Consider the following 27,256-nt stretch of genomic DNA (forward strand, 5'->3'; position numbering starts at 1 on the left):
ATGCACATGTGAGGTATGGCCACAAAAGCATGAAGGGCCCATCATGCATGTATATCCCACCAGTCAATCAAAGAACTTTATTCAGTTATTACACAAAGATAACCATAAAAGTAAAAATAATAAAACACATCAAACAATTATAAATAAAAAGGCACCAAGGATAGACAAACGTATACATAGAATTCATATCATGATTGATTTTCGCAATTTAAAAATATTTTTTAAAAAGGCAGTAACAGAGGCAATTATAAATATGTTATCTAAATTCTGTATTGTCAAAAAGGCTGGGTAATATTGCCGCAGATCCATTCTCTTTAGCACTGGGATAATCCACCTCTTTCTTGGAATATTGTAACATTTACAAAAAGAATATGTATAGATGACTGATCTGATGTATCATCATATGGACATTTATCAAGGGACCTTGACCAATTATTTACCTCGGGAAAGCTCAAACATCTATGTACAATATTGAGTCTTAAGCGTGTTAAAATAAATTTATCAAAGTCCTTAGTGATCAGTGATAAATAAGGCTGTATTTTATCAGTGCTCACAGCGTGAGCCACCACCGTGGTTTTAGTCATTTATCTCCAATTCTGTACTAACTCAAGTACATCATACATTCCCTCTTAAGGTCTTTTCTTGTTACCTGGCACATGGATACAGGGTCATTAAAATATTTGTTATGACCTATTTGCGTAAAAACATACTCAACGTAGTTTAGCCACCTTATCTTTTGTGTCCCGCCAATTCCCAATACATCTTTTAAAATAAGTCGATTAAAACCAGCCTCTTCGGTGGTTCATATCCTATGCCACAAAAGTGCGGGTTTTATCCGTATCACGTCTTCCAGATATGGCATGCCCAATTCAGAGTGGAAAATAAAATTTGAAGTACTTTCCAGGACTGCCAGCAAGTACTTGAGGAAAATATTTTCTGCTACTTGAAGAACATTTACATTTGCATATCCCCAAATACCTGACCCTTAGGTGGCGATCGCTACACATTTTGCCCTATAAATAGCCAACAGCTAACCTGGTGAGCGTTTACCCATTTTCTTACTAAAATTAGTTACTGCCATCAATGATTTACAAAATAGAAGCCTTCCAGCCTTAATTGCACTACACCAACTACCTGACTGGTCAATTAAAATTCGTATAAAGTACGAGAACGTGTTTGTATTCTCAATAGGCTTAGAGTTAATAAAAATGGAGAGTTTCTTTTTACTTGCCCCATGTCCGCATCTCATAGAAAACATTTTGGAACAGTTCATAGATAAACCTAAGCTCGTCATATATTGTTTAAACGAGGTTACCACCCTCTGTAGGCCTATTGGTGTACGGTCCATCAAGACGGCATCGTCTGCATACAGGAGTGCAGGGATAAAGTGAGTAGCTACCGCAGGTAGATTCCTGCACTCCTTGATTAGTATTTTTTACAGTTCATTAATATACAGCGTGAATTGAAACGGAGCAAGTACTCAGCCTTGCAGTACATCCTTCCTTATTCCAAAATTTCTAGTACAATCCCCGCCCTGTCCATAGGGTACCCATGCCCTTGCTCCCGAGTAAAGCGGCCTTAAAAAATATAACTGTACATTCCTTGACCGCCAAGGTTTCCCTAATAGCCCAAAGTTTTTCATGTACCACACAGTAGAATGCTGAGGTTAAGTCAACAAACGTTAAAAACAACCGATCTCCTTTCGCATATATATATTTATCCAATAAAATGTGAAGATTCAGCCCCTGCTCTATGGTACCCAAACCCTCACGGAAACCATACTGGATGTCACTAATAATTCAGTGCTCCACCACCCATATTTGAAGTCTGTTTAAAATCACACACCCCGTAATTTTTACTGTAGAATCCAATAAGGATATAGAGCGGTAACATACTGGATTTGCCCTGTCACCCTTTTTAAAAATAGGGATAATTAAAGATTCATACCACAACTCTAAAAACCCCGAAGAACAACAGGCGTTAAAAAGTTGAGTTAAAAGAGGTCCCCATAATGCCTCATTATTTTAGTACAAGTCCACCGGGACACCGTCCGGGCCCGGTGCCTTTCCTCCCTTACTAGATTGAATAGCCCGAGTCACTTCACTCAGCCTAAAATCCATGTTAAAATTATGTGCTGTAGGGGAAAACCCTTGTTCTGCCACAGAGTCTTCAGGCGTTTGTTCTACTTCTATCAGAGTAGAGTAGAGTCTAGAATAGTGCTGTACCCACTCCTCCGCTGTTATGGCAATTTCTATAGTTGCTTTAGGTTTATCCATGAAGAACGGTGCATTCACTTCCTTCCCAAAAGCAGCAGAGTCGTAATTTAGTGATGCCTCACGGAGAGGAGACCAAGCTTGCTCCTTCAGTACATTCTTCCTAGCTGCTTGTGCCAGCTTATAGCCCTTTTGGCTTCCCTAATATGATCACGATTTTTGTCTCTTTCTTTTAGGGCATATTGACATTTAGTATGTGCCTTTGTACAAGTGGAATCAAACCACCCCTCACTATGTTTATCTTGGGATTTAGTGTTTTTATCCAGAGGGCATCTTTTATATAAGCTAAAATAACCTTAAAGTTTTCTACAACCACTGAATATGAGGAGCAAACAAGGATGCTCTTTATGCATCTCTTGACAACCTTAGTGAGAAAATCCTCGGGTTTGACCTTGGTCCACTTCAACGCATAACCGTTTTGCCTACAAAGCACAATATCACACAAATAAACTCCTTACTTCTTCTATTACTGTTACGTTCTTTACTGGAGACCTGAATATTAATGCTTTGCGGAAAATGGTCACTTAGGGCAATATCATAAGTTATAAAATTCTTAGCACAGGAGGAATGTCTACTAGATATCAGTATATAATTTATTATCGAAAAGGCACCTCGGCCATTAAAGGTTGGGCTAAATGGGACCTCGGGCGAACATAACCTATTCGCAAACCCCAAGTCATTTGTGGATAAAATATTATTCAGAAACTCTCCAGCTGACCTTTGGGAAAAATGTGAAAAACTAATATCTTTTGCATTGTCCATTCCACACAGACCTTTATCCTCCGTATGACATAGAAAATCATTAATATCCCCCCAATAATAAAAACATCTGTAGATTTCCAGCCTTGCAAATTATTCATATCCCTACTTAAATCTAAATAGAGTTTCCCAGATGTTACAGAGGCCGCATTATTATAAAAATTCAGTAGAAGCATCTAGATACATACGAATAATATGGTAATAGCTATTACTGAGCACCAAATCAATCCTCCTGATCATTAAATAGTTGGAAATATAGGTACAAAGTCCCCCCTTTGCTCTACCATGGGCCGATCTAATTGCTAGAGTATTAAATGTCTCATATCCACATAAGTGAACTGCCTCCTCCACCCAGGTTTCTTGTACACATATTATCTCAAACTTATTCACAAAATCTACCCACACATTATTTGTCGCTTTAGATTTCAGTCCTGCAACATTCCAAAACATAATTTCACATTTTGAATTATTCACCTCATTGTCTGGTACTCCTCCTAGTTCCTTTGCACTTATAGGGATTGATAAATGTTCATTATTAGTCATAGGTGAGTGCATAGCAGTGTCCAATTTATCCACAGATGTCGTAACCTCGCTCACAGATATCTTTTTGGAGAATTGTTCCACCGTAGAGCCATCAAAACTATTTAATTGACTGCCCTTGTAGCTAACAATATCCGGCCTATCCCCGGATACAGTATTGTTACCCACTGGTGCCTTTTGCGGGGATAGTTCTACCATAGGGCCTTTAGAACTAGATGGTAAACAGCCCTTATTCCTAAAGTCATGTGGGTTAATTATAACAGGATTTCTGTGAGCCACAGTACTCAGTCAGTCTATTTCATTCAAGTGAGAGAGACTTTCAAAACGATTTTGTATGGGAATATTAAATTCTCTCATGTACAATGAAGTCGGGCTTACCCAGTTTAACCTGGAGAAATTCCAATTTATGGGTGGATGAAAAACCCAGGGGTACTTTGCTAATATGAGAAACTCCTAAGTGGTCTCTCGCTCTATTTAGAATCATTCTCACAAAGTGTGGTGATTTAAAAGACAATACCACACAGTCCCCTTCTTGAATTTTTGGTCCTTGTCCTAGCCAGCCCACTCTTCTTGCCATCTTAAATTCTTGAAATAATTTTTCAGTTAGGCCAGTCCTCATACCCAGCAATTGGAGAGATTTATTCATTAAAGCCTCCCATGTTTCTCCCTTATCACTTGCCAAAGTAGGCACATTGACTAAAACAACCACATATTAAGTAGCAGCAGGTGGCAGATCTATATGCATACAGCACTCAGACCCCTGCCTCCGAGTTAAATTATCTGGGGTCTGCAAACATGGGGCTATCAGGTGCTTAATCACAGCTGTAGCAGTGCTATTTACATGAGGTATTACTTTACTAGTCAGAATTATATCCGCTAGAGTATTCTGCCCAGCTGTATCAGCACCAATACAATTACTATTTGAGTTATTAGATTGTTGAGCTTTTTTGGGCAGGGGGCTGACAGGCCCTATTCTGCCTAATGTAGATGATTGTAAAATGTCTAGGAATTTAGAAAGGGACTCTTCTATGGAGCCTATTCTAGTTATTAAATTACCCAGGCTATCCCTTATCAAAGTGTCCAAGGCCTCCAATTTTAATTGCAACATTCCTACTTCATTTTGGATACGCATATTTGTACTCATTAGTGATTTCTCCCAGTTTTCCGTTTCGCTAGGTAATAAAGATCTAGCCCCGTTAGTGGCCCTTTTATGTGTTTTGGGCACGGGCTTTTCCATGTTCAGACGATCAACAGCCTCATCATCAGCCTCCACCTCATTAAGTACCTGGCAATCACTCAGGTTCCTTACACGTTTACTTGGAGGTTGGAGCTGTGTCTCAAAGTCCTGCTCACTGCAAGACAAGTGGTCAGAAATGTTAACCATGCAGCCATTACCACCACGATTACTATTCTGTAACATATGTAATCCAGTACTCACTTCCACTTGCATGCTTTGTTCCGTCCCTGCTTTCGATGCCTCTTCAACCATGTTAGTTTGCTGTTCTATGGCACCTACAGCACAAGTAAGGTAGCTAAGTAGGTAGCTAAGTATGATTGACGTGAGAGGTCCCCTTTTTTAGTAAGCTTTTCATTTTGGGCAGACGGTGTTTTTCTTTTTCCCATTTTCGGGTACCTCGTGTAAATTAAAAAGACCGACTGAAATAAATGATTACAATTAAGCTTAATATAACAATAAAGAAACACGCAGAGGGGGAAAGAATCCTTCTCTAATTAAGTTCCTCGAATACAAAAATTCAGCTCCAAAACAGTCATAAGTTAGTTCCTCACTCCATCTAAGTAGGACCCCCTCTTCAATCGCACCATATATTTTGCAGTACAGTACCTTTGAAAAAATGAAAGAGCTGTGGCCCAGCCCAGCCTCTGTCGGGCTATGACGGGCACGGACGGGCCCGCCCTTGGCCCTGGCTTTGCCCGGGCGAACCCGCACACGTCCCGCGCTGTGGGAGCCTGCTGCCATTCATGAGCAGTATCCGGCTCTCAGGGGGCATGCTGGCATGCTGGTGCGTTGGTGCCTCCAGGCGCGAGGTCTGCTGGGGACTGTAGTTTCCCCCCGTAAAGTGCTTTGTGCTTAAGGGTTTTGTCAGACAGCAGCCCCGGTCAGGGTCCTCAAAGTGTGGCGTGCAATGTGCAAAAGAGTTTTTAGCCCGCTGCCGCTTATGAGCGGTATCCAGCGCTCAGGGGGAGTGCTGGCGTGCTGTTGCGTTGGTGCCTCCAGGCGCGAGGTCTGCTGGGGACTGTAGTTTCCCCGTAAAGTGCTTTGTGCTTAAGGGTTTTGTCAGGCAGCAGCCCCGGTCAGGGTCCTCAAAGTGCGGCGTGCAATGTGCAAAAGAGTTTTTCAAAAAGGCTCCTGCCCCACGGGAGACCGCTGCCGTTTATGAGCGGTATCCAGAGCTCAGGGGGCGTGCTGGCGTGCTGGTGCGTTGGCTCCTCCCGGCGCGAGGTCTGCTGGGGACTGTATTTTCCCCCCGTAAAGTACATTGTGCTTAAGGGTTTTGTCAGGGCTTTGTCAGGCAGCAGCCCCGGTCAAGGTCCTCAAAGTGCGGCGTGCAATGTGCAAAAGAGTTTTACAAAAAGGCTCCCACCAGTCAATAAAACTCACTGGACCACCAATTCTAGAAAATGTTGGGTTGTGCATGCACCTTAATTTTTATTGGAGTAGGGAATACACCTTACAATTAGTGCTGTAGTTTATATACCTTATTTTTCTGTGGGTAGTTCTTGCTGCTTGCTCCAGGGCCTCTCACTCTGGGGCACTTGCACTTGTTAGAGCACAACAGCTGGGTAAGATCAGCTATTTCACAGCATTATCCCCAATCTGTCAGTTAGCATGAGGTCTCCTTTAAAACAATTTCTCTTGCACTACACTCCTGGGTATGGAAAAATGACACCCAATTGTGCCTTGTTTCAATTATTCACTGTAAAATTGCATGACACTTTGGCTGCAGCAGCACTCAAGCCTAATTCTTCATTTTACTTCAAAGACATGACCGAGCATACACTGTTCCCCCACCAAAAATAACTGTCCCTCCCTACTCACTCACCCCCTACTTCAACTTTCACCCCCATCTAGTGGCCTCACATACATTTGGTAACTGCTGAGAATGGGTGATAAATGTTTGTGTTAAAACTAAAGGAGCTGGAAATTCAGTGCAGTAATACGACCTGGAAAACTCTGTTTCATATGGTACTTCCTCATTCCTTGTGGTTTCATTTTTTATTGCATGTTACTGGGTCAGTTTTACTGCACGGTACTGGTAAATGTGCATGCAAATGAACTGTGGTATAAATCCACCAAAATACAGTGCAAATTAGAACGGGGGCCTAGGACTGGTCCTTTCTACCTTTCTGTTTGTGTATCTGTCCCCTTTTGCTCCTCTTATCGCACTGTTGACATCTGGTTCTAATTTCTGTCACCCCAACTGATGGGCATCTGGTCTCTCTTACAACCTCCAGTGCTGGTCTCTTTCACACATACAATAGTCTTCTCATATCCTTATTTTACAATTCAGAGCGTGGCTCAAATTCTTAATTAGATTAAATGCTTAGTGTGGTTCCGAAAGCAGTGAGAACTATCTCCAATCTTTTTTTCCCATAATCTGTTAACAATGCTTCATTTTTACCCCATTTGTTTGTTGTTTTTGACCCACATTTTATGTGCAGCTTTTTGCGCATCATTGGGTCACGTGATTCTCTAAGTAATTAATGATGGTGATTTACTCTGCTTAGTTTATTCTGCTGTGTCACCTGCTAAATGGAATAATTGGATATTGTTATATTATTCTTTTGCCCACGTCATTTTGACATAAATGGCTACGTATATTTATTGTCAAACGTGTCTTATAGTTTTTAGCTATGTTCATTAATTTATATTTTCGTTCAGCATACTTGATTCCAGTGGTTGATCAGAGAACTTTAACCACATTAGCTTTTTCTATGTATGTTTTGCTTCACATTTCATTCTAATTTAAATATGTATGTTTTTCTTGGGCCAGATTCTTCTGCTCATTAGTTGAGCTAATTAAATATGGTTACTCACTGCAAGATTGTATTCCATTTTGGTATTGTATAAATCCAAATTAATTAGTTTCTGTTCATATTGTTGTTTCACAGTTCCTGTTTTTTGCTGTAAACAATTATATTATTTACTATGACCGCGGCCGAAAAATATTTTTCTTTTAATATTTGTTCTCTTTCTGGGGTGGTGTTGATGACAGGGGTGAATGATGCAGATATGACAATCATACCATTATTGTGTGATTTGCTTTTGAGGACTGCCTGAAGTTGACTAGCCCTCAAATGAAAAGGGGGGGCTCTCGGCCCCCCAACCCGCATGGCGGTGCGGCGATCCCCTCTCCCCTTGCCTCCCGGTGGTGGGGGGGCGTGACTTCCTGGCATCCAATGATCACGCGGGGGGTGCGCGCCGCACAATGATTGGCTGGCGCCCGATCCCTGACCCGGAAGGCGTTGTGCAGACTTCCGGGTCAGAGGGTCGGGCGGCTGGGGGCGGAGAGAGGGGGCGTGCCGCCCCCTCCCCGTGTCCCCGGGAATAAAGGAGGGGGGAGCGCTCAGGTGGCCCTTCTTGTCGCCTGGACGCTCCCCCACACTGATCGTGCCCCGCGCTTGGGGCCTCCTAATTTTCTGTTCTTATTTTTCAGGTCAAGGACTGCCGCTGGAGTGTGTGTGAGCGTGACATTGGAAGCAGACAGTCTGAGCGTGGACCGTATGTTCCGGAGCATTCATCGGATAATCCAGGTTACAGTGAATGCTAAGTCGGTAGTTGGAGTACGGGACGTAGAACACGCAGGACGTCGGCGGTAAGAGGAGAGCGGGGGGCTCGCATTTCATTGCTTCTAGTGGCCGCCGGGTGGGTCTACGTTAGAGTTTGGTCACCCTTAACAATCGGACAAGCCGGTGTGTTGCGGTCACAGTTGCGTGGTGCCCACAGCCCCCTGCGTATCCTCCGTCTGTTGAAGGTACAAGTGTGCACGGGTTGCGAATCCGGGCAGTAAGTCTGTCGGACAGTGGGCAGCAAAATGCCAGGAGCTAAGGGGGCTAAGGGGACGAAAATGGAGATGATGATGCAAGCCATGATGCGTAGAATGAATGCCATTGATAAGAGATTGGGTAAGGTTGATAGCCTACAGACTCGCATGATGGAGAGGATTGAAGATATTGCGGGCCCACAAGGTAGGCCCAAACGGCAGATTACGGTGCCTTTGCCAAGGGGGGATTCCGACACCTCACCTAAAAGGAGCAAGGCCAAGAGATCTAGGTGCAGCGCACCCGCTCCTGCACCTACGGGTGTTCCCACTACCCCCTAGCCGGCAGTCCCGGCTCCCGCGGCACCGGCTGCTGCTTTGCCATCGGGGGCCCCTCCTGTTGGGCCGGCCCCGCCTGCCCCTGTTGGGCCGCTTCCGACGGCCCCCGTGCCAGCACCCATTGGGCCCCCCTGCCACTGGCTGCCCCTTTACCTAGTCCATCAGCACCGCTGGGCGATTCTGAAGCTCCAATCCTGCCCGAGCTAACAGCGCAGATAGCGGCTATACTGCCTTGGCTGCAGAAGGGGGTGTGTTGCCCTCAACCTTGGATCATACTGCTGAGGAGGCTAAGATGGTTGAAAAAATTAGGGCGGCAACAGTTGCTGGTGGGGCGGAGGGCTCCTCTTCTTCTTCATTTGCAGGTGCGAATACGGCCCAACCGAACGGAATCAACGGTGGACCGGCTCCAGTGTCTGGTAATTGTAAGGAGGTGGCTCTGCCGCTCTTGGGGGACGGTTCAATCCCGTCCAGGTGTGAGGATCTAGCACAACATGTTTCTTGGGTTGTAAAGGAAATGATTTGGGCGGGAAAGTATATTCATATTTTTTGTCTGTTATTGGACAATAGGGAAATGGAGGATGCCAAAGTACTTACAGAATGGATGCACCCTAGTGAATGAAGAGTACAGTGTGCTAAATTCAGGGTGGAGGAAACTTTGATTAATTGGATCAGGGCCTTCTCCATCCTTACGGCTATCACGTTTGAACGCCCTCCTAATGTACAGGCAGCAATGGCTTGCTACCAGAGCAGGATTGTAGGGTGGAGCGAGCAGTACCCTGGGGAGGCATGGAAGGAATATGATGTGAATTTCAGGAAATCTAAGGAATTTGACTCGTTATTGGCATGGGACAAGGTTGACTCGCTGTCGTGGCATAAGCAGTTCTCAGGGAACACGGCCCGCCCAGCCCACCAGTGTAGCCAATGCGTTCTCCGCAAAACCCCAGCTGCCCTTTCGGTCAGCGCAGGGGAACGACTTCCCGGGGAAAAATAGGGGGGGGGCGGGGGGAAAGGAGGGGTGTGTGCTGGGACTTTAATAAACGCTCCTGTGCGAGGTCTGCTGGCACATGTAAATTCAGACATGCCTGCGCAATTTGCGGTCACACCAAACATCTCGAAACAACATACAGGTCCAGAAATGGTAATCAAAGTCAGAGAGGGGGAAGAAACCAGAATAGGGTAGAAGGCACGGTTGGTCCCACTCCCATAGACGTCTTGGCAATGATCCCATGGTTGAACAGATACCCAGACCATACAGCGGCCGCCCTACTGCAGGAAGGTTTCTCCCAAGGTTTCCGGATCCCGGCAGGGGGATACACAGGCAGCGCACATTGTAGGAATCAGTTATCGGTACAGCATAACCCTGCAGTAGGGACTGCTAAGATTGAAAAGGAGCTGTCCTTGGGCATGATAGCTGGGCCATTCCAGGATGTGCCTGTTCCCGACTTTGTGTGTTCACCATTGGGTGTAGTACCCAAGAAGAAAAAGGGCGAGTTTAGACTGATTCAAAACCTATCGGCACCAAGAGGGGCATCTTTGAATGGTGCTATAGATGAGGGTATTTGTAGTGTGAAGTACGCTTCATTTGACCAGGCAGTGGAACTATTGAGAGGTTTAGGACAGGGCGCACTAATGGCTAAATAGGACATTGAATCTGCTTTTCGTCTCCTACCTGTACATCCTTTGGACCACCACCTCCTGGGTTTCGCCTTTGAAGGCAAATTTTACATGGATAAGTGCATGCCTATGGGTTGTTCCATTTCATGTGCATACTTTGAGACTTTTAGCTCTTTTCTAGAATGGGTCATGAGGCAGTCGACAGGCCACAAACAGGTCATGCATTATTTGGACGACTTCCTTTTCCTGGGAGCGGCAGGGACTCGGGAGTGTGCTTGGGAATTGCAGGAATTTTGCATGCTCATGCGGGCTTTCGGGGATCCGCTAGCGCCTGGGAAGACGGTTGGCCCGTCCACCTGTTTGGAATACCTGGGCATCGAAATAGACTCAGTGGAGGGGGGCTTCAGGTTACCCAAGGACAAAATGTCTAGGTTTCAGGCAGCGCTGCGCCAGTGCCTTCTCAAAGTAAAGGTTACCTTACAGCAACTGCAGGAGACGTTGGGTCAACTGAACTTTGCATTGCGGGTCATCCCAATGGCACGCCCCTTCTCACGCTCGATTGCCCAAGCCATGAAGGGATTGCGAGAGAAACATCACCGCACTAGGTTGTCATCTGAGGTTCGCCAGGATATGCGGATATGGATGGCATTCCTGCAGGACTTTAATGGCAGCATAGTGTGGCCGGCCCCCCCAAGACATCAGCAGAGTTGGGTTTATGGACAGACGCTGCTGGTAGCGTGGGCTTTGGCGCCATCCTGGGGACCAAGTGGGTCGCCCAGAGGTGGCCTGAGGAGTGGAGGTTGTGGGGTTTGACCACCAACATCGGCTTTCTGGAACTGTTCCCGATATGGGTAGCATTGACGGTTTGGCCAAGGCACCTATGCAATTAGTCGGTGGTGTTCTGGTTGGATAACATGAGCGTGGTGTAATGCATTAACCAGCAAGCGGCACGGTGTGCATTCATACTGCGCTTGGTAAAGGAGATTGTGCTACAATGCTTGAAATGGAATGTAGTTTTCAGAGCCAAACATGTGCCAGGCGTCCTCAATAATGCAGCTGATGCCCTTTCTCGCTTTAAAATGCAGGTATTCAGGGAACAGCTTCCTGCAGCAGATCCCTCGCCAGCACCTTTCCCGGCTGCTCTCTGGCAGATTGGTGCCCCAGACTACCGCATCTCGTGGCATCTAGCTTAGCCCCCAGGACCAAGACAGCATACGAAGGGGTGTCCTTGTCTTACTGAACTTTCTTGGGGCACGGGTGGGAGGTTAGCTGGGCGCAACAGGACAGTTTTGTAGCGCATTTAGAACTGATGCACAAGGAAGGGCGCTCAGTAGCAGCTGCAAATAGGCACAGGGTGGCGGTTTCCTTCTTTGCACAGGCCAAGGGCATGAGGGATCCTACGAACACTTTTGTGGTGCGCAAGGCTTTGAGGGGTTGGCGCCGCATACAGGGAACCTCGACGGATACGAGAAAATCGATTGGTCTGGTAAGGCTCACAGCCCTATTGTCGGCACTTCAGGGCGTCTGTAGCTCCACATGGGAGGTGCTGCTGTTCAAAGCTGCATTCACACTAGCGTTCTATGAAGCTCTAAGGAGAGGCGAGTTGGTAGCAACGTCAAAAGGTGATAAGCAGGGCGGCCTTCAAGTGGCCTGCGTTGTGATCAGAGAGGATACAATGTGGGTGACAATTTAAAGATCGAAAACTGACCAGGAGGGACACCATAGTGCTCCACCGGGCTCAGACCAATCCTTGCTGCCCAGTCTCGCATGTACAGGCTTTTAGGAAGCAGCGGGAGGGTACGGCGGGGGGGCACTATTGTGTCACACCGACGGTACACCACTGACCAGGTATCAGTTTAGGAGAGTCCTGGAGTTGCCCGTCGCAAAAGCAGGCTTGAATACCACAGAATTTGGTACCCATTCTTTCAGAATTGGGGCGGCAACTGAGGCAGTTGTGAGGGGACTCTCAGTAGAAAACGTTAAGAGGATGGGAAGATGGTCGTCTGAATGTTACAAACGATATGTATGGATTGACATGTTATAAACATGGCAAGGTGACTCACGCTTGGTATTTTCTGGTTTTGCAGTTTCTCAAACCTGTCACGCGGGGGAGGAATTCGCCGAATGGCGGCAAGGAACGACAGCAGCTCAACACAAGCAACAAGAAGATCAACGGACATTGGTGACTTGGATTGTGGGCCACTCTTATGTGCGGCGCGCTAAACATGTGTTTCTTTCAGGTGAAAGGAAGAGAAGGGCCGAGAAAAAGGGGTTTTCTGTTTCCTTCTTTGGGAGGGGAGGCTTATGCATCAGCCAGTTCAGAGATTACTTTCAGGAACTCCTATCTCAGCAACCCGCTCCCCCATCAGTGGTGATACTTCACCTGGGGGAGAATGATTTGGACAAACTGGGGAGGCGCATCCTTATAGAGGAAATCATCTCCACTGCGGGTTGGGTGTCCAGAACATGCCCGGGTTGCACAGTAGTTTGGTCGCAACTTATTCCTCGGTGGCAGTGGCGAGGGGGGGACTTGGTCAAGGCGTTGAATCACTCTGTGAAGAGGATCAACACACAATTGGATAAATTATTTCGAGCCCCCCAGTTGCAGACGATTCCTCATGGCTGTATTTGGGGGGAACATTTCTACCTGCGGGACGGGGTACACTTGACTGAGGCCGGGAACGTCCTATGGTCGAATTACATATTGGCATGGCTAGAGGGATTTGCGAGGTGAGTATGACCTTTATTAGGAGTAGGAAGGGGGGAGGCCAGATCGTCGGGTAACAATGCTGGCCTGTGGCGGTAAGGTCATTACCGGTGAGCAGCTATTTTAAGGTCTGAGGGGGCGGCATCATCCTTTGGAGGTGTCCGCCCAGGAGGAGGAGGGGTCACTGGCCCCTCCTAGAAATTCAGGCGCAGGTATAACTGGTGCTGCAAAGGGGCGCGGGTAGGGGAGTCACGCTGTCCTTAGGCTGGTAGGCACCCCGCGCGTACTCTTGACGTCAGTGTATGACGCGAGTAAGGGCCCTCCTTCAGTGGTTAAATGGAGTTCACTGGGTGGACCGAGTAATTAACGGGCTCGGCTGCACGGGTGGACCGAGTAAGTAACGGGCTCGGCTGCACGGGTGGACTGAGTAATTAACGGGGTTGGCTGCGCATGCGCACCTGCGGTAAGGGCGCAGCTTGTAAGACCTGACACCGGTTAGCGACCTTGCCATATAGCCATAAATGTTAGTATGCAAAAATTTTCAGAGGAGGATGTTAGATTCGGTTAGGAAACAAGCTGTATTAGAATCTTGTTAAGGTTAGCCGATCATACTTGTTGACATGATTGTATCTAATGTTCCTGAATATTTTTGCATAAAAATTGTATATTTTGTTTAACAATTTTATTATTTTGTATCTTAATAAATACGGCCGGGGGGTCTTGCGATCCCCCACCTTCCAAAGACAAATCATGTTCCGTGTCTATGTGTTCTGGGCTTGATGTGGGTATACAGGGAGGGGGGCGGTAGCCGTCACTGACCATGTGAAAAGGGGGGGCCCTCTGACCCCCGCCCGCATGGCGGTGCGGCGATCCCCTCTTCCCATGCCTCCCGGTGGTGGGGGGGCGTGACCTCCCAGCGTCCAATGATCACGCGGGGTGTGTGCGCCGCACCACCGATTGGCTGGCACCCGATCCCTGACCCGGAAGGCGTTGCGCAGACTTCTGGGTCAGAGGGGCGGGCGGCTGGGGGCAGAGAGAGGGGGCCCTTCTTGTCGCCTGGACGCTTCCCCACACTGGTCGTGCCCCGCGCTCGGGCCTCCTAATTTTCCCCACCCACCATCCCTGGAACAAAGCGCTGTTGTACATATTGTATACCTGTTTTGAAATTAATTACTTTTTTCCCTTTTAGGAAGTGTTATTGAAGCATAAATGTTGGTTACAATGTTGTTTGGTGCATACTGTTTATTGTGTATATTATCGTGTATTAATTATTTGCTTCCCGTTTGGGAAGTGGTGTTGAAGTGTAAATGTTGGTTGCAATTTTGTTTAGGCCTTTTTCCCCTAGTAGCCTGATGATGGTATGTCATGACATGTTGATTTAGATAGTGTAGTTGTCCTTTAGTTCTTTTTCCACAGGTCGTCGTATTTATTAGGGTATTGGACATGCGGTAAGGTCATGACCGGTGAGCAGCTATTTTAAGGTCTAAGGGGGCGGCATCATCCTTTGGAGGTGTCCGCCCAGGGGGAGGAGGGGTCACTGGCCCCTCCTAGAACTTCAGGGGCAGGTATAACTGGTGCTGCAAAGGGGCACGGGTAGGGGAGTCACGCTGTCCTTAGGCTAGTAGCCACCCCGCGCGTACTCATGACGTCAGCGTATGACGCGAGTAACGGCCCTCCTTCAGTGGTTAAATGGAGTTCACGGGGTGGACCGAGTAATTAACGGGCTCGGCTGCACGGGTGGACTGAGTAAGTAATGGGCTCGGCTGCACGGGTGGACCGAGTAATTATCGGGCTCGGCTGTGCATGCACACCTGCGTCTTAGACCTTTTACGGGTTCAATCTAATGTCTGTTCTTTTTCTGTACCGCAATTAGGAAAACCTTTTAAAACTATTGAGGATCCCCTTTCTTCTTTTTAAATCTGTGGCTTCTGAAAGTGACTGACTGGACATGTATTTAGTTATTATTAAGCTATCACTCACCTTTGCCTCAAAATTCTGACAGCCTTAGTCAGCTGAATTTTTTGTCATAAAGAATATATAGTCGAACTCGATATCACAAAATCAATTTTATAAATATTGGTACCAACAATCTATCCACTTGTACCGACCAATTAGCTTGTTTGCCAGCAACAATACAGAGTGTTCAGATATAAAGGCTGGTTTTAGGCCGAAGAATATATGGGCGAAAGATCAGATTAACGGCAAACCTTAAGTCTAAAGTTTGAAATTATATATGCGAATGTTGGATATCATTAGCCTTACCGCAACCTTTATCGCCTTTATATCATCCGCAAATACAGGCTTCCTTATGGCAATTCTTAGTCTTCGCGGTGCGAATCATCCTATCTGCCCGGGACACCTGCTGGCTCCCATAAGGTAAAAAGCAAGGAATCAGTGATTTGAACAAAAACCCAATTTAATATAAGGATATGTAATGTAACCAAAAACTACCTGGTTTGATCATTCTAACACAGGGCACGTCACCGCAACCCGCTTATTACTCAACCGGCAGCAGCGCTAGGCAATCGAGTCTCTGATCCGTGCGCTTATATGAACAAGGTATAAAAATGTTACAAATAAGGGGTAATTTTTCCAACTAGCCCTCACTCTACTTGGGGATTATTTTTAAACAATCTGAGAAATATATCACTGTTCTAGTTTGTTAATCGCTGCAGGATAATATTTCAACCAAGCATCGAACGTTAACACTTGGTGTCAGTCCAACAGATTCCTTGTGTGAAAACATACTTCTTTATGTCAATATAAATGACGACAGATGTGATACGTATGATATTGTGATCATATTGAATTTTTACTGACTAGGATATGCAGTGCACGAGATTGAAGCATTCTTTAAACACGATGATTCTTTGTTCTATTTACAGAATGTATCCTTCAAATGTCTGTCACAGTGTAAACAATGGCTGATATTTGAAAGCTCATAAATTGTATTGAAAACTTTGTATTCCACAACTGCTATGACTGTGTTTACATTAACAGTGACGTGGATATGCATTACGTAAGAGTGAAGCATTCCTTAAACACGATGATTCTATTTGTGGGATGTATCCTTTGAATGTCATTTATGGTGTAAATATTAGCTTAAATTTGAAAGCTCATATAATGGATTGAATCTGTTATCTCACAACTGCTATGATTGTGTCTCCATTAATAGGTATTTTCAAATATAATTCTCATTTTTAATAATTGAGAGCTTTTTGGGTGTTATATATCTGATGTAGATTATCCCTTCAATGGGTAGAGACAGTATTTTAATTATTAATCTGTTATCGTTTTTAGGGTACTCAAGATATGAAATCCATGTCCTGAGGATGTTCTCTCACACGAATGAATAGAGACCGAAACGTCGACTGTGGCTTTATCTACCATTGAATGTTTAATTAATTCTGTGATAGGTAGAAAAGCTTGAGCAATTGATGTAGTAAGGGCTGTGTAGACTAATGTATTTTACAAAACACACAAGAGAGCAGACTAGGTCTGAAAGAAGGTGTGCAGCTGTAATGGCGAATGTGCAACAATGGGTGCATGTGTGAACGTATGTTGTTGAAAACATAGGCTGGAAAAAATCCCATCAGACCACCCTTTATGGTGGATTTCGCGTCATGTGGGATGTTTTGCTGATCATTCCATATCACAACCGACCATGTAGTCACTTAACATATTATTCATAGTTGCAGTAGCCTTTTTTTCCTATGGTCCTGAAGAAAGCCGGGGCAACGCCCCACAGGCTGAAACATGTCGACCTTCCTGCACAGCGCCATGGGGTAGTCATACTACTCGGCGTGTTTTTAATATTTGACACATAGACTGCGTTTTGAATGTTGTACAGCGCCTGTGTAGTCAATTTTAATTTATCACTGTTACTTTAGCACTGCACTTTAAGAAACACTACTTCACAATGGACATCACGGCTAGATTACTGACATCCATTTCCACAGCGGCACTACATGGTCGGTTGTGATATGGAATGATCAGCAAAACATCCCACATGACGCGAAATCCACCATAAAGGGTGGTCTGATGGGATTTTTTCCAGCCTATGTTTTCAACAACATACGTTCACACATGCACCCATTGTTGCACATTCGCCATTACAGCTGCACACCTTCTTTCAGACCTAGTCTGCTCTCTTGTGTGTTTTGTATCTGAGAGTAGGGGAGCGAGCAGATATGTCATTAAATATTCCCCTTGACCCTCCACATACATGTTTTGTTTTCTAGACTAATGTATTTTCCCTTCTGTGTTATTGCCGTTCATCTTGTACCCAACATTTTAACTTGATTTGATAAAAGATTAAATACTTTTTTAAATATACACCCATCTTTCAATCCCTTTTTGCTCTCTCCTTTTTCTGATCACTAACAAGTGACAGTTTTGAATATACATCAATCTCTGTTGTTGCATAACCAGCACTAGTGGGCTCAAATCACTAAGCCCACAAGATTTCATTCCTTAAGTGATTCCAAAATTCTTGTTTTACTAAAATCCCTTGAAGGTATCTTTACACACAAGGAGCTACATGTTAGCAGCTCCTTACGTGTAAAAGCAATGCCAGCTCCCTTAGGAGGCAGAGAGCTAGCAGGTACTGCAGGGGCCAACCTTACAAAGTGGGTGCTCTGGGTGGGACTAGGATAGCCGCACTACCGGCCGGGCCCTGGGGATGGGTCCCCGGGGCTGAAATCGCCCAAGGAAGGGGGCCGATGTCTCCTTTTGTAAAAATCATGTTACGATATAACGTATTAAGTTACTGAATATATTTGTTTATTTATACATGACTATATATATATATCAACAAACAAAGGTTACCATACTGGAAGAAGGCCCAGGTAAGTGCAAAATGTTCAGTTTATTTCAAGGCACCTGCATTCCATGTGAAATTAGAGGAAACCATCTTCAAAGTTCAAACTGCCAGACCGGTTTCGGGAATCCATTTCCCTTCATCAATGGCATTCTGTGGATGAAAGACGATTTTAACGTGCACTGATGAGTTGTCAATATCCTGCCCCAATGGGCGTGGCTGTATTCACAGCCTTCTGGTTTCTGTAGTGCTCCGTGGTTTTACTCAAGTGAGTCCGTTTTCAAACACAGTAAATAAAATAATTATAAAACAAACCCTTGTGGGTTAGATGTTCGCTCTCAATAAAACACAAATGTCTCACTCAGATGCCATTCGGAAATCACCTCCCTTTCACGGTGACACCTTCTTGGCTCCCCCAGGGTCTGCTGCTGCAGCGGGCTTCTTCCGCGGCCTGATATAGCCGCTCCAAATCAACAAACAAAGGTTACCACACTGGAAAAAGCCCCAGGTAAGTGCAAAATGTTCCGTTTATTTACTGAAGACCTATTTAGACACTCACAGACCCAATAACAGCTGCACACAGAGAATCATGCAGCCCCTCACAGAACCACTCAGACCGTTGCATATCTACTAAGAGACTCCTGCCTCCACTCTCAAACCCACTCTTACATTTATGTGCTCTGTCACAGACCCATTCTTAGACTCAGAGAGTCACTCATAGATTGATGGAGTTATTAATGGACCTGTTTGGTCACCCATGCACTCAGTCAGAGACCTACTCAGACACTCATACACTTGCTCATAGACCTATTTTGACACTGATGCATATGGTCACAGAGACATACAGAGAGTCACTCAACTATTTATAGAGATCCACTCACACTCATATACCAACTCACAAACTCACTGAAGCACTAAATGACAGACCCACTTACAGACTTATGCAGCCTTTCACAGACCCACTGACACAAGAGTGCACTGTGTTACAGTAGAGTGTTTCAAAGGAGGTTGCTATGGCAACTGTGGTATAAGATTATAGGGGAAGGGCTGCAGTCAGACAAATGGCAGTTTATGGCGGTTTGTTTTTTGAACTTAAATTCTTTTAGAGCTAGTATATACCAGAAATATATGTATTTCCTACATGAGTACTGTAATTGCATCTCTTATAGTACTTACACTAGGATTATTGAAAATGTTTTAACGGACTCCCGTGTGGAGTCGTGACTCCATCGCAGAGTTACATGGGCCGCATTGGGAGTCGTGATGGGATCGCAACTTCAACCACAGGCACTACCAGATTGGGCTTCTTATTAGGGGTTAAAACAATGTGACCAATGAAAAGTTGTATAGAAAATATAAAAATGTAGGAAACGTTCTGATTTGTTGAATACATCAAGAACTGTGGACAAGAGAAGGAAATATTGCCATTACTGGTTACTCTTTGCAGAAATTGACGCTAATTAATTTCTGTGAGAAGTAATTGGAAGTGACAGTAAAATACTTGAGCATCAAGACAGTAAATTAAGATGTACGTTAATAATAAGGACATTGATAATGTATATATATATATTACCTACTGGCGATAGCCAGTAGGTATATATAGTTAGGATTTTTTCTCTATGGAACTTTTGAAAATTCTATGTCTAATAACTTTAGCGTTTGTGGACGGAATCGGATGAAATTTTGAGGAAAATGGCTCATTTTGTTTCTGTTCAGCCCCTGAAACTTTGGGGGGGTTCCGTCAAGGGGGGGCCGAGAAAAAAGGGGGGTCCCAAAACGCGTTTTTCCCATTCATTTTTCCATAGGGCCTTTGGCCTCACTTTTAGCTCGAACGGCTGAATGGATTTACACGAAACTTGGCAAAATTATAGGGACTGTTAGCCCGATGTGCCTTTGCTGGGTCTCAATATATGTGCTCCAGTGGATTTTGAGAAATTAACGTTTAAAAAAACAGATATATCTGTGACAGCGTCCCAGATAGCGCTCCAGATCGCGTACTTTTCGCGTAACGGAGCTTTGCGTAGCGAAGCTGATTGGTTCTCCGTTGTCTGTCAACATTCTAAACAGTCCGGAGCGGCCACCATCTTGTCTCTCGGTAGGATTGTGAGACAAGAGGAAGAGAAAAACGAAGGGGGAATTTAATGAAAGGGGGCAAGGTAGACCCCTCTTAACCCCCTAGGAATGATGTTGGGGTTATTAAAGGGTCCCCGTGGGGCAAATAATAAAAATTTGATTTTTCGCGGTAGAAGCGCTTCTCGGTTCGCAAACCGGGTCGCACAGTGGTAGCGAAACGTGAATTCGCAATTTTCTGTTTCGATTTAATTAAATTACTAGGTATAAGGGGGTACGGGAGACGTATCCTGACCCCTTATGTTTTCTGAGGGTGGCTGAGGAGGCTCATATATGTTGATACATGTCTTCCAGCGGCTGTGCGTGAGCATTTTTTTTTTTTGCTGCGTGACGTCTGTTAACGTTCGATTCGATGGAAATCAGGGACTGTTGACCGCCATTTTGTCACTGTGAGTAAATATTTTGTTAAAAATATTTGTTATAAATTAATCCTTATTGATAAACATTGTCTGCGCCATCTTGCCTTTTTTACAATGCCACACTTTTGTTGAGCACAGCAGCCATTTTAGATGCCTTGACCAGACCCACTCTCTGCATGCCGCTGATCCTCAGCATGGCTCCCCACCCTCGCAAGCATCTCCCCCACGCACTGGTCACCCCCGCTCTCTCTCTCATGCATGGGCCAGAAACCTCCTCCCATCTGTGCTGTTCTTCTCTGAGAATCACACCCTGTGCCCGCCCGACACCTCCCTTTCACCCTATTCACTACCGCACCCTCTGACACTCCTCTTACTCTGTGTCCGATTGTCCAGGCCGGTCCCAGGCTATCACCTAGCCCTGCAGATGTAGTTTATGGTCCCAGCTGTAGAGAATCACCCCTCTTCAAAGGAGTTACAGTAGATCAAGGCCCCCACCCGATGAGATCCGTCACACCACACGCGTTCCTACTATCTGATAACCATCCTGTATTGTGCTTGGGGAGGGGATTCTCACTGTGAGGGTGTGTGGGTCCGAGCCTGAAGCGGAAGATTCCAGGGATGCCTCTTTGTACATCAAAGTTTTTACAATTATGTGTCACATTAAAATTATATAGCACTCCAACAAAGTAGTGGGATTATTACACTTTAATAACTTATAAATATATACAACGCAACAAAAACAGTAAATACATGTAAAACTTTTTTTGAAAGAAGAAGCAACAATGGTCAGTAGCTGTGTTTTGTGCGAATAGTCCCAACGTGCTGAGTTCTGGACGGCACCCAGGTGATGTTACCTGGGTGCCGCACTGGTTTTTGGTATCCTACAATGCAGCTCCGAAAAACGGCGTGGGGCGTCCCGGGGGTTGCGGGGGGAGGCCTCGTCAGTAGCGGTCTGCTGTGCGAATAGTCCCAAGGCAGCAGAACGCGCTGAGATGTGGATGGCACCCAGGTGATGTCCAGTAAGTTGCCGCACTGGTTTTGACATCCTACAATGCTGCTCCGAAAAACGGCGTGGGGCGCCCCGGGGGGGGGGGGCTCGTCTGCTGTACTGGTGCGCCCCTTTACCGTTTCAGTTGCCATTCCACCCGCTTTTGCTACACTGTGCCTCATCCTCCATTCAGCTGTTTATCGCCCGCTCTTGCGGCTATAGCGTCTCGCTCACCATGTAGTTGAGTTGCGCCCACTCTTGCGGTGCAGCGATAGGCGGCTGCCACAGGACTCTTAAAATGGCGGATGGCTTTTCGGATTTGGGCCTGGTCCACTAAAATGGCCCTGGGACACCTTGGAACTCGGACGTCCCCTGAGCTTCGAAGATTTTACCAAAGTCTTGGGGGACCCCGACTCCTGCAGGCTTCCGGTGGGGAGCGGCTGCCATGATTGCTCGCGGAATGACCACGACGGAGCCACGAGATGGTGGTGCTCTCATGCTGACGCCAGCTTCAGTCTGAAACATCCAGAAACAAGGTGGGGCTTTCATCGTTTGGGAAAAAAAAATGTTTTAATCCAATGAAAAGTGTTATTTTTAGGTCATATGATCAAGCCTTCCATCATTAGGAAACCAAAAGTAAAATGAACCAATAAAAAGTTTTATAAACAAGTCACATGACCTGTTATGCTTACGTTACGCGCTGCTATAAAAAGCGTAGAAAATCCGTTGGCACGTGAGGCGGCGTCAGTAGCGGACCGATGTGCGAATAGGCCGAAGGCAGCACAACGCGCCAAGATCCGGATGGCACCGAGGTGGTGTCCAGCAAGTTGCCGCACTGGTGTGGCCATCCTACAATGCTGCGCCGAAAGTCGGCGTGGGGCGCCCCGTTGGCCTGTGAGGTCGCGTCAGTCAGTGGGGGCTGTTTGAGGATCTGACTGCATTGGAAAGCAATGTGATGCTGTGCGTCGCCCCCAAGATGGAGGCTCCTTGGCTGCAGTGGGGCGCCCCTTGGTGTTTCACTCGCTATCCAGCTGAGTTGCGTCCGCACTTGCGGCTACAGTAGGCCGAAGGCAGCACAACGCGCCGAGATCTGGATGGCACCGAGGTGGTGTCTAGCAAGTTGCCGCACTGGTGTGGCCATCCTACAATGCTGCGCCGAAAGTCAGCGTGGGGTGCCCCGTTGGCCTATGAGGTGGTGTCAGTAGCGGACCAATGTGTCAATAGGTCGGAACCAGCACAAGGCGCCAAGATCCGGATGGCACGGAGGTGGTGTCATAGTTGAGAGTTCTGAGCAGCGCTTGTAACACTGTCTGAAGCTTCTTTGCACCTGCTTCAGCTTCACTATTGCCCTGGTGTGGCCAAAGATCGCCCATGACATAGGCGGCCGGCTCCCGGGGTCCGGCGGAACTTTTTTCCTTTTCCTTTCTGCATCTTGTCCCACAATCCGTTTGACCTGAAGACACGACCAGGTCCCTGAATGTGTGCAGGGGGACGCTATTGAATGAATCAAAATGGCGGCTTCACACAAAGCTGACTCAAGCGTTGCTGCTGATGCTATACAGACAAAAACTGGTTTTCAGTTTGTACATTCTTCAGGATTTTTCCATCCAAGGCTGGTTGAGAGTTTGTAGAACAATGGCTTCAGATCTTGCCCTCCCCTCTTTTGACTGATGGTTCTTGTTGCCTATCTCTTCTGTTGTCATTTAACTGAACCTTTTTTGACTGCCGAAAGGGGTTCTGGTCCGACCGCTGGTTGGTGGAGACATTTTGACTATATCCTGGACCTGCCCGGCCTCGCCCAAAATGGCGCCGGTATAAATGGGACTCGTAACTCCTTGTTGTGTACTGGTTGCACAAACTTGATATCACGAGATAGGTATGCAGTTTTGAAGCACATGGCGGGCGGGGACGAGAATTGATTGAATATTTCGACATCCCTATTGATATTAAGTTCTGATGTGTTATTGATTACTGTACTATTGAAAGTTCGAATTAACGTCACCCATGGTACTTGCCCGCAAATGTATATCTAGATAATTTTATTGTAAGTGGCCCTGTCGTATTTTAATTACAAAATGTACGTCCACCGATTCCGCAACTGTTAGACACCTTAGTTCTTGCAACCTAATGGCCCGCTCATTACGTTCCTCTACAGTGTGAATGTCTCCTCATCATATACGATTCCAGTTTGCTCCGTGGCCGGCCCACGTGGTTATAGGCCCGTATTTGTATACTGACATTTTCACAATAAAGGTTTTTAAAACAAAACATGGTAGTAGTATTTACATTGGTAAAGTTTTTAATTTTAGTCACTGTTTTCGAATCAGTAAAAGGCAAGTGAAATAAAGCAGTCCAATTACATGACGGATAAAAGGTATAATACGCAGGAACGCAGTAAAGATAAATGGTCAAGGGCTGTTGTGTTTTCTACTCCTGCAACATAAAGTGATCGATAAGAATCTGATATTCAGGCGTATTGGCGACTAAGACAGCAGGCCGAGCATCTTTTGCTCAACGGCTCCGTCATGGGACGAAGAAACGCCCTTTTTCTAGAAAAAGGAATATATTTTACTTGCAGGACAGTTGTAAATTTTCCGGGAAAGTACATTAGCCTGGAACATTATAACATATATGTTTAAGAAAAAATAATGTTCGAAAGCAATAAAAAGCGTAATTTTTAGGTCATATGACCAAGCCTTTCATCATTAGAATAACAAAAGTAAAATGAACCAATGAAAAGTTTTATTAACAAGTCACATGACCTGTTATGCTTACGTTACGCGCTGCGCGCCGCGCCCCGGATCGCTTCCGGGAAGCTGCGCTTCGCGCACCGGAGCACTTCCGGGTGCGCTAACGCGGCGTGTCATATAACGCATTACGCGACAACGTAGGTCCAGAATATAGTCAAAATGTCTCCACCAACCAGCGGTCGGAACACAACCCCTTTCAGCAGTCTAAAAAGTTCTGTTAAATGACAACAGAAGGGACAGGCAAAGAGAACCTTCAGTCAAAGAGGGGAGGGCAAGTTCTTCCCTACTGGGTCACGTTGGGGCGCTACCGGAACTGATCGAATTGGTAGGCTACAGTGTTTCTGGATGTTTCAGACTGAAGCTGGCGTCAGCATGAGAGCATCACCATCTCGTAGCTCAGTCGTGGCCATTCCACGAGCAATCATGGCAGCCGCTCCCCACCAGAAGCCTGCGGAAGTCGGGGGCCCCCAAGACTTTTGTAGAATCTTCAAGGCTCAGTGGACGCTTTCGAGAATGGGGCCCAAGCCCTAGCAGACAAGCGTCCGAGTTCCAAGGTGTCCCAGGGCCATTTTAGTGGACCACGCCCAAATCTGAAGAGCCGGCCGCCATTTTGAGAGTCCTGTGGCAGCCGCCTATCGCTGCATCGCAAGAGCGGGAGCAACTCAACTACATGGTGAGCGAGACGCTGTAGTCGCAAGAGCGGGCAGTAAACAGCTGAATGGCGGAAGAGGCACAGTGTAGCAAAAGCGGGCGGAATGGCAACTGAAACGGTAAAGGGGCGCCCCACTACAGCGTGTCTTCAGGTCAAACGGATTGTGGGACAAGGTCCAGAATGGAAGAGTCATCAAAAGGCAAAAAGTTCCGCCGGACCCCGGGAGCCGGCCGCCTATGTCGGGGGCGATCTTAGGCCACACCAGGGCAACACGACTTGGAGAGGGGGCAGGAGCCAAGCGCCCCCTCCCAGTCTGCGCCACCACACCGTATGTTGAAAATCTGAAGCCATCGTTCTACAAACTCTCAACCAGCCTTGGATGGAAAAATCTTGATGAATGTACAAACTGAAAACCAGTTTTTGTCTGCATAGCCTCAGCAGCAACGCTTGCTATCAGAGTGCATGAGTTTCATGCTCGATCGATTGAGCTAGCCGGATCAGGCAGCAAAAAGTATAAAATAGTTATGTAAATAGTTATTTAATACAATGTTTTACCCTGTTACTTTGCTGGTGTGTTGTATATATTTATAATATTTGCATAGAGTTTATCGTTATTTTGGGCAGGGTGGGTGGCGGAGCCGAGCTGTCTTGCAGCCATCATGGTGTGGAGCTCAGTTCATCTCACTAGTTTCGTATTTCTCATGAAGGGTTGTTCCTAATGTTTCTATTTTAGCAAGGTCAAAAAGAGATCCCATTAGTGGCCTACTGATTTTGCTCGATTACTTTTGTTTTTTTACACGATTTTTCACTATCTGCAAAGACTAAACAGAGTATTGCGACTTTGTGCTTGTTTGTAAATAGAGAATGAACCAAAGAGAATCAATTCTAAAACAGTAAATGCTTGGATAACAATCAATCAAATGGAGAGACAAGGAGGCACGACGGATTACAATGGGGGCAAAGGTCTGCGTTAACTACCCTTCACTATCTGCAAAGAGAGAGTACTACTAAGAGAAAAGAGGGGGGGGCAGCGTTCAAAGCACATCAGCGTGCATAAACACGAAAATGTTTTTACCTATCACGTACTTGACATTTGACAGCTTTTGATATTTGCTATTAAAAAAACATTGAAATTCACTGAAAAAAACATAGGTTTCAGCCAGTATATAGTTAGGGATTAGCATTTACAAAACCTTAATTTACTCGCACAAAACCATAGAAATTCGCATATATAGTTAGATGCAATAACTATATATCGCGCACCCGCAACCCACTGCTGATGATGTCACATATTACATCATTCATGACATGGTCAGTGACATCACTGATGACATCACTGATGACATCTCAAATGACATCACTGATGACATCTCAAATGACATCACTGATGACATCACTGATGACATCTCAAATGACATCACTGATAAAATCACTGATAACATCTCATTTGTTATTACTGATCACATCACTGATGATATCATTCATGTGATAATACGATCAACCTCTTCAGACTCTAATATAACCTTAGATACAATCAGTGTAAACAGACTCTCACAGACTGTCACTCATCCTTGGAGTTACTCACACACCTAGTCACTCATGCAAAGAATCAATCACACCTCCATTTCCTCAACTATACAGTTATACACACCTTACTTAATCAAACATATACTAACACATATTTACTCTCTTATACAATCCCTGATACAAGTTCACAATGATCCATACAGCCACTCACACATTCACTGGCTCTTATGCACAGTTATTTATATATGTCAACTCTTACATGTACTGTGTTTTACATATGTACTTACTTTGACATGTAGCACTGAGAAATCTAATTACTCACCAATGCACTCATGCAGATAGTCAATCGCCCATACAGCTGTTTCCACATGCACTTTTGAACCCATACATCTACTGAATCAACTGCTCACACATCTATGCACAGAGTCACACACCTCCCAGCCACCCCACACACACACTCACTCTCCCATACAAATATTTGGGCAACCAATCAATAACCCATATAGTTACTCATAAAGCTACTGATCAACACATGCAGCAGTTTACAGAACTACAGTAATAATGATGCACAAATTAAGACAGTTTAGTCACTAACCCATGCACTCAGTGAGACACATTTAATCATTCTCTCATACAGTCAGTCATGCACCTACTAAATCCTTCATCCAAACACTTATACATCCACTCATTCTTCAATATGTAAGACATATTTTAACTTTACAGAAACATAGATTCACTGGATGTTGTCATTTGAGATGTCATCAGTAATGTCATTTGAGATGTCATCAGTGATGTCATT

Source organism: Lissotriton vulgaris, chromosome 8 (genome assembly GCF_964263255.1).
Source record: "Lissotriton vulgaris chromosome 8, aLisVul1.2, whole genome shotgun sequence".
NCBI lineage: Eukaryota > Metazoa > Chordata > Amphibia > Caudata > Salamandridae > Lissotriton > Lissotriton vulgaris.